At 44.0% G+C, this 12832-nt stretch overlaps 1 protein-coding gene across 3 annotated transcripts in view; it reads left to right on the top strand.

Moving 5' to 3' along the window:
• GAS7 (growth arrest specific 7) overlaps positions 1-12832 on the top strand; it is an 86981-nt gene that overhangs the window by 33158 nt on the left and 40991 nt on the right. Inside the window, exon 1 of one of the 3 annotated variants that reach the window (XM_069952826.1) lies at positions 8466-8544. The exons of the other annotated variants lie outside the window; for them this stretch is intronic. The gene's annotated coding sequence lies outside the window, so the exon portion shown is untranslated. Of the gene's footprint in view, positions 1-8465; positions 8545-12832 lie in introns of those variants that run through there. 3 annotated transcript variants of the gene reach the window in all.

Here is a 12832-nt window from a genome sequence, read left to right as displayed (position 1 = left end):
ACCAGTGTGTGATGTTCTGTCTCCTTTAAGTCACACCCTAGACAGATTCTTCTCTTCTAAAGACACGGCTCGGCTCTACCAGGCGGTAATGAGCTCTGCCGGAGAAGCACAGACGCAGCAACAGCTGAAAGTGAGATCTGGAGAGAGGAAACATCTGCTCGTGTTTGCGATAAATTAAAGCATTAAGTAGGAGCCGCTCTAATTAGCTGGAGAAATTAGCATAAATAAATAAATACCATGACATCACCGCGCTCCAAAAGGCGCTACCGGGAAGAGCCACATGACCCGAGCCTCATACCGAGCATGAGTGTCATCCCACCCCCACCCTATAAAGTACTACACTCTATAAAGTAGGGACAGACAATGTAGGGGGCAGTCTATGGATCATCTCTTCAAAGGGTTTGTCCCTATCCCCTTCCACCTTCTTTTTTTTTTTACCCCATTTCTTAGAATAGCTGTCACTTTACCGCATTGTATTGTAAACTGCCCATTAAAATGCTCTGTGTACCATAATCCAGTACTTAAAGGAGAAGTCCGGAGAAAATTTTTATTAAAGTATTGCTGTGATTGGTTGCTGTGGGCAGTTTACACCAGGTGTATATTTACACCCTTTCAGAAATCTCCCCCTTTATGTGCATTTCCCTTAATAAGTGTATACCGGGGATTTGTATACCTATTGGGGGGCAATACAATATTTTTATAAAAATTTTCGCCGGACTTCTCCTTTAACAGTCTAATAACCAGTTTATGACACACAGAGCTTGTATGGTAAGATGACCATTAGAGTGTCAGATAATCACCATCAGCTGATGATTAGAATGCCCTTGTGTCCTATTGGTTGTGCCGTTGGTTGTTAGAATGCCCTGTGTGCCATCAGCTGGATATTGGAATGCACTGTATCCCATAAATTAGTGATTGAACTACCCTGTGTGCCATCCACCGGTGATTATAATGCTCTGTGTGCCATCAGCCGGTTATTAGAATACCCTGTGTTCCTTCAGCCAGTTATTAGAGTGCTCTATGTGCCATCAGCTGGTGATTAGACTGCCCTGTATACAACTCATGATTGCTAATATGGCTCTGCTTCACCTGCTGTACTCACATATGGCTCTGCTTCACCTGCTGTACTCACATATGGCTCTGCTTCACCTGCTGTGCTCACATATGGCTCTGCTGTACTCACATATGGCTCTGCTGTACTCACATAAGGCTCTGCTTTACCTGCTGTACCCACATATGGCTCTGCTGTACTCACATATGGCTCTGCTTCACCTGCTGTGCTCACATATGGCTCTGCTGTACTCACATATGGCTCTGCTGTACTCACATATGGCTCTGCTTCACCTGCTGTACTCACATATGGCTCTGCTGTACTCGCATATGGCTCTGCCTTACCTGCTGTACTCACATATGGCTCTGCCTTACCTGCTGTACTCACATATAGCTCTGCTTCACCTGCTGTGCTCACATATGGCTCTGCTGTACTCACATATGGCTCTGCTGTACTCACATATGGCTCTGCTTCACCTGCTGTACTCACATATGGCTCTGCCTTACCTGCTGTACTCACATATGGCTCTGCTGTACTCACATATGGCTCTGCTTCACCTGCTGTACTCACATATGGCTCTGCTGTACTCACATATGGCTCTGCTTCACCTGCTGTACTCACATATGGCTCTGCCTTACCTGCTGTACTCACATATGGCTCTGCTGTACTCACATATGGCTCTGCTTCACCTGCTGTACTCACATATGGCTCTGCTGTACTCACATATGGCTCTGCTTCACCTGCTGTACTCACATATGGCTCTGCTGTACTCACATATGGCTCTGCCTTACCTGCTGTACTCACATATGGCTCTGCCTTACCTGCTGTACTCACATATGGCTCTGCTGTACTCACATATGGCTCTGCCTTACCTGCTGTACTCACATATGGCTCTGCTTCACCTGCTGTGCTCACATATGGCTCTGCTGTACTCACATATGGCTCTGCTGTACTCACATATGGCTCTGCTTCACCTGCTGTACTCACATATGGCTCTGCTTTACCTGCTGTGCTCACATATGGCTCTGCTGTACTCACATATGGCTCTGCTTTACCTGCTGTGCTCACATATGGCTCTGCTGTACTCACATATGGCTCTGCTTCACCTGCAGTACTCACATATGGCTCTGCTTCACCTGCAGTACTCACATATGGCACTGCTGTACTCACATATGGCTCTGCTGTACTCACATATGGCTCTGCTTCACCTGCAGTACTCACATATGGCTCTGCTTCACCTGCAGTACTCACATATGGCTCTGCTGTACTCACATATGGCTCTGCTTCACCTGCAGTACTCACATATGGCTCTGCTTCACCTGCTGTACTCACAAATGGCTCTGCTGTACTCACATATGGCTCTGCCTTACCTGCTGTACTCACATATGGCTCTGCTGTACTCACATATGGCTCTGCCTTACCTGCTGTGCTCACATATGGCTCTGCTGTACTCACATATGGCTCTGCTGTACTCGCATATGGCTCTGCTTCACCTGCTGTACTCACATATGGCTCTGCTGTACTCGCATATGGCTCTGCTTCACCTGCTGTACTCACATATGGCTCTGCTGTACTCACATATGGCTCTGCCTTACCTGCTGTACTCACATATGGCTCTGCTTCACCTGCTGTACTCACATATGGCTCTGCTTCACCTGCTGTACTCACATATGGCTCTGCTGTACTCACATATGGCTCTGCTGTACTCACATATGGCTCTGCTTCACCTGCTGTACTCACATATGTCTCTGCTGTACTCACATATGGCTCTGCTTCACCTGCTGTACTCACATATGGCTCTGCTGTACTCACATATGGCTCTGCTGTACTCACATATGGCTCTGCTGTACTCACATATGGCTCTGCTTTACTCACATATGGCTCTGCTTTACTTGCTGTGCTCACATATGGCTCTGCTTCACCTGCAGTACTCACATATGGCTCTGCTGTACTCACATATGGCTCTGCTTCACCTGCAGAACTCACATATGGCTCTGCTTCACCTGCTGTACTCACATATGGCTCTGCTTCACCTGCAGTACTCACATATGGCTCTGCTTCACCTGCAGTACTCACATATGGCTCTGCTTCACCTGCTGTACTCACATATGGCTCTGCTTCACCTGCTGTACTCACATATGGCTCTGCTTCACCTGCTGTACTCACATATGGCTCTGCTTCACCTGCTGTACTCACATATGGCTCTGCTTCACCTGCTGTACTCACATATGGCTCTGCTTCACCTGCAGTACTCACATATGGCTCTGCTTCACCTGCTGTACTCACATATGGCTCTGCTGTACTCACATATGGCTCTGCTTCACCTGCTGTACTCACATATGGCTCTGCTGTACTCACATATGGCTCTGCTTCACCTGCAGTACTCACATATGGCTCTGCTGTACTCACATATGGCTCTGCTTCACCTGCTGTACTCACATATGGCTCTGCTGTACTCACATATGGCTCTGCTGTACTCACATATGGCTCTGCTGTACTCACATATGGCTCTGCTTCACCTGCTGTACTCACATATGGCTCTGCTTCACCTGCAGTACTCACATATGGCTTTGGGGGCGCTATTTTGTACCTTTTTTTTATGCATTTGTGAGATGCCCTAAGGGGGAGGTAATGGAAATTTTTTTGACTGCTGAGTTGTTGTATCTAATCTTATAGTGTGTGATACACTGTACTTATCTGTGTACCTAAGCTTACCATGTGTGATACTCTGTGTCGAGACCTTTCCTCTCTTTTCTCCACTGCTGACGGCTCCTCCAGTGGTTACTGCACTTGTGGGTTTATTTTAGGCATTTTGGGAAACCAAACATCTTAGCAGAGTTATTCTTCACAACCGACCGAAACCCCAAAGGAGCAGAGAAGAATCCATGTGGTGTATTCTGTAAGGAGCTCAGTAGCCCGAAGCAAAAGCTAATATGTTACAGTCTGTCACCACCGGGGACATCCAGGGGCAAATAATGCAGACCCTAGATATAATGTACAGCCAACATCCAGGGCAGAAGTCATGCACAGAAACCTCTGTAGGGGGCAGTATTATAGTAGTTATATTCTTGTATATAGGAGCAGTATTATAGTAGTTATATTCTTGTATATAGGAGCAGTATTATAGTAGTTATATTCCTGTATATAGGAGCAGTATTATAGTAGTTATATTCTTGTATATAGGGGCAGTATTATAGTAGTTATATTCCTGTATATAGGGAGCAGTATTATAGTAGTTATATTCTTGTATATAGGAGCAGTATTATAGTTTATTCTGGTATTTAGGAGCAGTATTATAGTAGTTATATTCTTGTATATAGGAGCAGTATTATAGTAGTTATATTCTTGTATATAGAAGCAGTATTATAGTAGTTATATCCCTGTATATAGGAGCAGTATTATAGTAGTTATATTCCTGTATATAGGAGCAGTATTATAGTAGTTATATTCTTGTATATAGGAGCAGTATTATAGTAGTTATATTCTTGTATATAGGAGCACTATTATAGTAGTTATATTCTTGTATATAGGAGCACTATTATAGTAGTTATATTCCTGTATATAGGAGCAGTATTATAGACGTATATTTTTGTATATAGGAGGAGTATTATAGTAGTTATATTCTTGTATATAGGAGGCAGTATTATAGACGTATATTATTGTATATAGGAGCAGTATTATAGTAGTTATACTACTAAATGAATTATAGTAGTTATATTCTTGTATATAGGAGCAGTATTATAGTAGTTATATTCTTGTATATAGGAGCAGTATTATAGTAGTTATATTCTTGTATATAGGAGCAGTATTATAGTAGTTATATTCCTGTATATAGGAGCAGTATTATAGCAGTTATATTCCTGTATATAGGAGGAGTATTATAGTAGTTATATTCCTGTATATAGGAGCAGTATTATAGTAGTTATATTACTATAATACTATGACATCTCTTATGTGTTTTTGGCCGCATGTTACCCTGTGGCGGTGATGGTTGGGGCGCTGTTGTTGATCAGATACTCGGATATGTTTTGGGTTGATTATATAAATACTATTGTCACCCGGAGAATAATCTCCATGGCGACTCGCGCCTCAAACACTGTACGATGCTGCTGAACTCTCGGGCACAGAGACTCAGAAAACCATAGAAACCAAATATTATTCTGTCATATATGAACATAAAAAACTGAGGATGAAGAAAGTGTGAAAAGCAGAAGTTGTGTCAGCGCCTCGCTCTACGCCGGAGCTCACCGCAGATGTCAGGACCTCTATGACTCGGAAACTCCAACTACTGAACATCTGACGTACTTGGCTTTAGATTTTACTGTCCTGGGCAGGATATCAGATCTTCTGCACTTCTTTATATAGAGGCATAAAATGCTGCCCCTCTAGTGTACAGCTTTATTGTGTGGGGTAGGGGCAGGGGAAATATGCCTTATGTATCTTATACTGATCTTCAATTGAGACTCCAGTCACCTCCAGAGCTGCAATCACTCTTCTGTTTGGTTTAGTAATCAGCCAGTCTTAGAGATCGCTGCTCATTATTGGGGCCCCTTAGCCCATCTTAAAGGGCCATAAGAAATACAACACCCATAATGCATTACAGCAGAGCAGAAGAATGAGGGTATAACCTGTATCCTGAAAGCTAACAGAAAAGCAGTAGCATTGTTGTTGCTTTAGAGGTCAATGGACGGTGAGTTATACGCGGGTAGTGTGGGCACTTGTAATATGGCCCACATCAGATCCATGGTCACGGTCAGGATGAGCCTTGTATATGAAACTACGCTTACCGTTATATACTCTGATGACATCATCTGGCAGTCATGTGATTGCACAAATTTCAGATGGTCTCCGGTCACTTTGAAGTGGTTCTTCCTTCCTGTGGGCTTTCCCTTGTTGACACACAACACAAATGGTCAAAGTTTGATCAACGTCTTTGACAACTAGACGACATCTGGAATATAGTCAGTGGAAGGAGATGGCTCCGACCCCCCAGACCTGTAATAATCCCAGCTTGTAATAAACCTCCTTGTTGTGAGTGTTTCTCGAGGAGTTGTGACTGCCGGACTCCAACATGGCCTGGACGTTGGACTAATCTTTGGATCTCCAACCATCTTGGTTTCCTCCTTCCATCACTCTTACCTCCGGAGTTCCACCACCTCCACATCCTTCATGGGGGTCGAAAACTCCTCTTGGGTTGATGCTACATAAGTTCTTTTTTCCATCTAGTAGTAGCAGATTGTAGATGACCTGGCATTAATAATGTCCTATTTCGGGAAAGTCTTGAGGATTACCACCCGTGGGTCTTTTTGCCCTCCATCTTTTAGGGTGCGTCACTTTGCAGTGTAATCCTACCCCATCAATATGCGGAGCTGTCACTGCGAGTCTCTCCATCTCTTCTAGTGCGGAGTTCCTGCGTCTTTGTAACGCTCTCAGCGCGCTTATAAACATGTCACTTACAGTGTAAGGCCGGCCGTGCTCAAGGAAGGAAGCCGGATGGTATTGTCCTGTATATACAAGACGTCTCCTGTGCCCTCCGGCTTCCTGACAGACGGTATTGTCCTCCCGCTGTGGGAGAGGATTAGAGAGGCGATCTCCACGCTCTGTGATGCTCTCTCCCCAACGCCATTCTCATACTCAGCCATAGTGGTATCCACTGTGGGTAGAGTTCATCCACCATAGGCTGTCCTCCAACCAGAAGATACAGCTAGACCATGTGTTCTATGGTGATATGATGTGGTGAAGCATATGGGAGGAGGGTACATTGACCAGAGAGGAGTAGGATGACTGGACACGGGCAGCAAGGTTCTAAGGATAGGGCAGCACTGGATTTATAGGGTGTCTGGGGAGGAGGCGAGACACCAGGAAAAGAGGAAAACATCTGGGGATGGAGCAGAGAAGGGACAGGACATCTGGGGTTGGGTATTTTGGTAAGAAGACATCATATATCTACATAGATGTGAGCGGACAGATAGACACCAACACATAGATATAAGAGCTGAGGCCCCGTCAGAGTGGAGCGGGGAGATGTATGATCAGTACAGCTGAGCGATCTTCGAGCACGCTCTGGTTCAGACGAACACGATCGTGCTCGAAGTTCGCTCAACTCTAATGATGAGTAGTGGGCAGATGTATGATATATAGCTCCATAACACATAGGTGGAGGAGGTGGAGGCAGATGCTGGAGGGGCTGGCAGATATAATGTGGTGGAGCATGTCCCTAAAGGTGACCAGGTCCATTTTGTATAGAAAATAATGAGAGGTAGAATGTGTAGTGATAGAATGTATTATAGTGGGAGAACACTGGATGTGTGATGGATAGTGGGCGGGCACTGGATGTGTGATGGATAGTGGGAGGACACTGCATGTGTGATGGATAGTGGGAGGACACTGGATGTGTGATGGATAGTGGGAGGACACTGGATGTGTGATGGATAGTGGGGGGGACACTGGATGTGTGATGGATAGTGGGGGGCACTGGATGTGTGATGGATAGTGGGAGGACACTGGATGTGTGATGGATAGTGGGAGGACACTGGATGTGTGATGGATAGTGGGAGGACACTGGATGTGTGATGGATAGTGGGGGGGCACTGGATGTGTGATGGATAGTGGGAGGACACTGGATGTGTAATGGATAGTGGGAGGACACTGGATGTGTGATGGATAGTGGGAGGACACTGGATGTGTGATGGATAGTGGGAGGACACTGGATGTGTGATGGATAGTGGGAGGACACTGCATGTGTGATGGATAGTGGGAGGACACTGGATGTGTGATGGATAGTGGGAGGACACTGGATGTGTGATGGATAGTGGGAGGACACTGCATGTGTGATGGATAGTGGGAGGACACTGGATGTGTGGATAGTGGGAGGACACTGCATGTGTGATGGATAGTGGGAGGACACTGGATGTGTGATGGATAGTGGGAGGACACTGGATGTGTGATGGATAGTGGGAGGACACTGGATGTGTGATGGACAGTGGGAGGACACTGGATGTGTGATGGATAGTGGGAGGACACTGGATGGTGTTGGGTATAGTATGTATAGATGTCCTTAGTGGATATATTCTGTATCTAATTGTGGATCTGCCCTGAGGACATGAGGACAGGGTGGTGGCCATACAGACTACAGAGCAGCCTCTCATCCTTCTCATTGGGGTCTTTGTAGTCTTGGGGTCCGGGCTCATGTCCAGGGTCCCGCACTACAATCCTTTCATTCTCTTCCCCTAAACTTTACCACAAGAATGTGCTGTGACCGTGTTGTGTCCTCCATATGAGGGATCGGGTGAGGGGGGGGTGCTCTTCCTCTAAATGACAAAGTCTGAATGAATGTCCTGAATGGTCGATGACAGGAAAGAATCACCCGGATTGCTTCATCCATCGCCCTGCACTGCTGCCACTTCCTGCCCATATACCGATCTCTGCCCAGTCCTGATACAGAACTGAGAGAGTGCGGAGCTGAGATACGTCTGAGGAGCAGGTGACACACGGTATGAGGGGTGATACTATATATACTATATACAGGGTAACATGTGTGTAATAGAATGTGCCCATATTACTCAGATAACACTCGCCTAGAGCAGCACCAGCACTAATACTGCTTTACTGCTGGATGAAGCACCATGTACACAGTGACTGACAATAAGTGTCATACTGGGAGCCTCTGCCAGCACCCATTACACCTGCCACTGTATATAGTGATATGGAGCATGCTGGTATAACCTGGGGATCTCCTGTATATAATTGTATACATACAGCTGGTATAACCTGGGTATATACTGTATATAGTTATATATGTACAGTTGGTATAACCTGGGTATCTCCTGTATATATGTAAAGCTGGTATAACCTGGGGATCTCCTGTATATAATTATAAATATAGAGTTGGTATAACATGGGTATCTCCTGTATGTAGTGATATGGAGGATGCTGGTATAACCTGGATATCTCCTGTATATATGTACAGCTGGTATAGCCTGGGTATCTCCTGTATATAATTATATATGTACAGCTGGTATAACCTTGGTATCTCCTGTATATATTTACATATATATATACAGCTGGTATAACCTGGGCATCTCCAGTATGTAGTGATATGGAAGATGCTGGTATAACAGGGGTATCTCCTGTATATAATTATATATGTACAGCTACTATAAGATAAGCATTGTGCATAACGCTGCAGTCTCCGCTCTCTCCTGTTTCCTGTTCTTGCTTCTTCTGTGGACATTACAGTGATGGATCGGTATTACCAGTTTTGTTTTTACCTTTCCCCTTAATCCTGCAGAATTTATGTAGCCAGAGACTCTAAGCTGCATTACAGATCCGTCCACCGGGCACCTTACTTCTCCATATTTATGAAGACCATGATTCTTGTGGATTTTATGCAGTTTCCTTCTATAGCATTAAAGTGAAACAAAGCATCTTCATACAATGAAGAAAACTGATCTGATAATCTGCAGTGTACAATAATTGGCTATAAAACTGCTCCCTATGTATAAGAATATAACTACTATAATACTGCCCCCTATATACAAGAATATAACTACTATAATACTGCTCCTATATACAAGAATATAACTACTATAATACTGCTCCTATATACAGGAATATAACTACTATAATACTGCCCCTATATACAAGAATATAACTACTATAATACTGCTCCTATATACAGGAATATAACTACTATAATACTGCCCCCTATGTAGAAGAATATAACTGCTATAATACTACCCCCTATGTACAAGAAAATAACTACTATAATACTGCCCCTATATACAAGAATATAACTACTATAATACTGCTCCTATATACAAGAATATAACTACTATAATACCTCTCCTATATACAGTAATATAACTACTATAATACTGCACATATATACAAGAATATAACTACTATAATAATGCTCCTATATAAAAGAATATAACTACTATAATACTGCCCCTATATACAAGAATATAACTACTATAATACTACCTCCTATGTACAAGAATATAACTACTATAATACTGCTCCTATATACAAGAATATAACTACTATAATACTGCCTCCTATATACAAGAATATAACTACTATAATACTACCTCCTATGTACAAGAATATAACTACTATAATACTGCTCCTATGTACAAGAATATAACTACTATAATACTGCTCCTATATACAAGAATATAAGTACTATAATACTGCTCCTATATACAGGAATATAACTACTATAATACTGCTCCTATATACAGGAATATAACTACTATAATACTGCTCCTATATACAGGAATATAACTACTATAATACTGCTCCTATATACAAGAATATAACTAATATAATACGGTTCAGGGAAGAAAAAGAGTGCTGCACCTCACACCTATGGCTGATACTAGTACCTCTCAGCTGCATAAAAAACATCAGAATTCTGTATGTGAATTGATCAAGCCACACTGCCCCATGTACCTGACTGTGCACGCCTGCGGGGGTGGTGGCCACTGACTGGCACGGTGGGGACTTAGTGTAGGGACCCATGTGTATCAGATACCTGCACGTGGTACATGGGGCAGTGTGGCTTGATCAATTCACATACAGAATTCTGATGTTTTTTATGCACCCGAGAGGTACTCGGTGTGAGGTGCAGCACTCTTTTTCCTTCCCTGAACCGTATTTTGTTTCTCTCTTTTCTCCGTGTTTTGCACTCCTCCTGGTGAGACCCACATGACCACAATTAGCAGGAGACAGCTGAGTGCTCATGGTTTTAATCCCTCCTGTCTGTCCCATTCTATCTTTGATAGCTATGGTGAGTGCAATACCTTATCCAGACTTCCTCCGCCGGTGGTGCTGGCTGGGTTTTGGTGTGGCATTTTTGGGTCTGGTCCTGTGGCATGGGGGTTGCAGGGCCGTTCCATGGCCTCCCTTCCCTGACTGTGCACGCCTGCGGGGGTGGTGGTCGCTGACTGGCACAGTGTGGACTTAGTGTAGAGACCCATGTGTATCAGATACCTGCACGCGGTACATGGGGCAGTGTGGCTTGATCAATTCACATACAGAATTCTGATGTTTTTTATGCAGCTGAGAGGTACTAGTATCAGCCATAGGTGTGAGGTGCAGCACTCTTTTTCCTTCCCTGAACCATAACTACTATAATACTGCTTCTATATACAAGAATATAACTACTATAATACTGCCCATATATACAAGAATATAACTACTATAATACTGCTCCTGTGTACGAGAATATAACTACTATAATACTGCTCCTGTGTACGAGAATATAACTACTATAATACTGCTCCTGTGTACGAGAATATAAATGCCTATATAGAAGAATATAATATTCCCACCAATGATTGACCGTTGCTCTGCGGTAGGTGTTGGGTGACGGTGGACACCTTTGTGGGACTTCTGGCTGGTTTAGTTGTTTTAGTTGATCCTCAGATCTTTTGTGTATGTTCAGGATGGAGATTTCCCTCTGTCTCTCTTGGCTGAGCTCATCCAGTGTTCTTCATCTCTCGGGAGCCACCTGTAGAGTTGTCACTGTCACAGGTTACAGGTCCGTATCTGACGTTCGGTCTCTGCTCCCGGTTGTCTCAAAATTTGCATTTCATTTTCTCTGTTCCATTTCTCTCTTCTCATATTTACAGCCTAAACTCTGGGTCTGAAATGTCCTTCACCCCAAAGGGGAGCTCTATGCTTCTAGGATCCCTACGCTTAAAGTCTTATTTTGATCGGCCCGTGTGCAGACTCTTAGGGACCAAGGGTTTTTCCTATGAGGTTAAACAGCCTGGTGGTCCGTGGGTCATTGGTGACCAAAGCCTTGTCACCAAGGTCTATTACTAGAAGGAACCTAATATTTGGCGGGACCCCCACAAGAGAAAGATCACATGACCCTGGACCATCGTCCTCCTTCCTCCTACGTATTTTTGAGTTATTTTGAATTCGGAGACTAAAGTCATAGATGGGGAAAATTCAGGACAACAGGCCGGTTCTTGGTTGTAAAAGGTCAGCGACTGTGGGAACCAGGGGGACCACCCCGTATGCATAATGAGCCGCAAGTGAGTTAGCAGCCATTGTTTAACCATAACTTGGTCGGATATTAAAACGTTTCTGTGGAAGCAACATCTCACCATCAGAGGTCCACAAATGTCTCACTATCAATAAGTCATTATCACTGTCTCGTCATCGGTATCCACCACCAATATGCCCCCCATCAGAGTTCCTTCTGTGCCACACCCTTAATGTTCCAACCATCTCCCACTATCAGTGAACTGTCACCATCATCAATGCCTTAACATCACTGTTCCACCATTGCCACATTATTAAAGTGCCACCATCAGTGACTCACTATCAACGTTCCAACATCAGTCTCACTGTTAATGTCCCACCAATGTCTCACTGTTAATAAAGCCATTGTTGGTGTGCCATCATTAGTCTCATCATCAGTGTTTCACCAGTGCTACTTTATCAATGTGTCTCACCATCAAAGTGCCGCCATCAGTGAGTCACCATCAATGTGCCGCCATCAGTGTCTCACCAGCAATGTGTTAATGTTCTGCCAATCTCCCACTATCAGCGAGTCACCATCTGCGTTCCACCATCATCAATGTCTTGCCACAAATATCTTACCACCATCGGTGTACCACCATAAGAGCACCAATTAATATTGTTCCTCCTCCATCTGAGAGTTGGTGAACGTTCTATCTCAAACCCCCTCATCATTGATCCCAGGAGTGGATTTCCTTAGAATGAAGCCATCTGCTTTATGTTTATAGTTGGTGTGGGAAATTG

The sequence above is a fragment of the Dendropsophus ebraccatus genome, chromosome 14 (assembly GCF_027789765.1).
Source record: "Dendropsophus ebraccatus isolate aDenEbr1 chromosome 14, aDenEbr1.pat, whole genome shotgun sequence".
Lineage (NCBI taxonomy): Eukaryota > Metazoa > Chordata > Amphibia > Anura > Hylidae > Dendropsophus > Dendropsophus ebraccatus.
This window is presented reverse-complemented; position numbering and strand designations above follow the sequence as displayed.